At 47.5% G+C, this 1,357-nt stretch overlaps 1 non-coding gene across 1 annotated transcript; it reads left to right on the plus strand.

The window, feature by feature from the left end:
- The first annotated feature begins 480 nt into the window (after positions 1–480).
- On the plus strand, positions 481–635 carry LOC143176234 (5.8S ribosomal RNA). The gene has a single exon (XR_013000813.1). It is a non-coding gene; the product is annotated as a 5.8S ribosomal RNA (ribosomal RNA).
- Positions 636–1,357: the final 722 nt, after the last annotated feature.

The following is a 1,357-nucleotide window of genomic DNA, read 5'->3' on the forward strand; positions in this document are numbered from 1 at the left end:
GATAACATGGGACGAATGACCGGCAAAGAGCCAGCTGTGAAGTCTTTTTTCATTATTTGCTTTCAATCGATCGATCGGTACGATTCGTGCAACGTTTCGCGCGATGCGACGCGAAAACATGCGCGCAACAATAGATGCGTCTGATCGGAAGAACGCGAGGGTCGACTGCACGCGATGGATTCAGTATCGGGTAGGATACAAAATATATCCCCGTCGTTTCCACGCGTGCGAGTCTTCTGCGTCTTTCGCGGGTTTTTGAATGCACTATACGCCCGGAACGTCGAGAAATATATACATATTACTTGAACGTTTTTCGTCTCGAAAGGCTTCGGTGTCGTCTCCAAGGCGACGCCTGAATCTCCTTCGCGCGCTGGTCGGAGATTCAGGTATCAACTTTTATCTTCTCTTTGAAAGAAGAGAGATATTAGGTCGAACAAGTGAGAATAAAATTATATATGTGAAATATAAAATTTATACGATTACCCTGAACGGTGGATCACTTGGCTCGTGGGTCGATGAAGAACGCAGCTAATTGCGCGTCAACGTGTGAACTGCAGGACACATGAACATCGACATTTCGAACGCACATTGCGGTCCACGGATACAATTCCTGGACCACGCCTGGCTGAGGGTCGTTTACGTACCATACACTGCTTGCGTAGCTCTGTCAAATCCCCGCCGTCGTTCACCTCTTCGGATCGAACGTTTTTTTACCGAAGGGCGCAAAGAACGTCTCTGAGTCGGGTTAAGAGAAGGATGCTACGTACGAGCGAACGATGGGTGTCTCGTCGGCGTTTGTCGCGGACACGCGAAAATTCTGTGAATTTCACGGACAGTGTACGTTCTAGTTGTTGCAAAACGATCGGAATCGTTTGTATGGACTCGCGTGAGTGTTCGCGGCGTCGTGCGTCGTTCAATTACGACCGCCCGCGGATACCGCTCCACTGCGATATGGATCTGAGCGACAACTTTTTCGGCTGTTCGTGAGATGAACGGTTTCGTGTGTTTAGAAAAATTTTTTTTCCCGCGCTCCCGACGTCACCTGAAATGATGCGTCAGAGGTGAAAGAAAATATTAAGAAGTCGAGAGAGAGAGACTACACACGTTTTATTCATATTTTGTATACCGTGCGTGAGACGGATGTGCACGACACGTCGTATGTCGGTATATTACCGACTGGCCCCAGGGAGATTGTTTTCTTCCTCTCTTACGAATGAGATGTACGTTTCGGAGGATCGTCGTTACCGAAACACACGGCAAAACGAGACTTCTCGCAGCAGAACCTTTATACACAATACACATCGACTCTTTTTACCCCGAGAGAGAGAGAAAAGGTGTATTTCTTTTTTTTATTTTT

The sequence above is a fragment of the Nomia melanderi genome, unplaced genomic scaffold, assembly GCF_051020985.1.
Source record: "Nomia melanderi isolate GNS246 unplaced genomic scaffold, iyNomMela1 scaffold0429, whole genome shotgun sequence".
In the NCBI taxonomy this organism is placed as follows: domain Eukaryota; kingdom Metazoa; phylum Arthropoda; class Insecta; order Hymenoptera; family Halictidae; genus Nomia; species Nomia melanderi.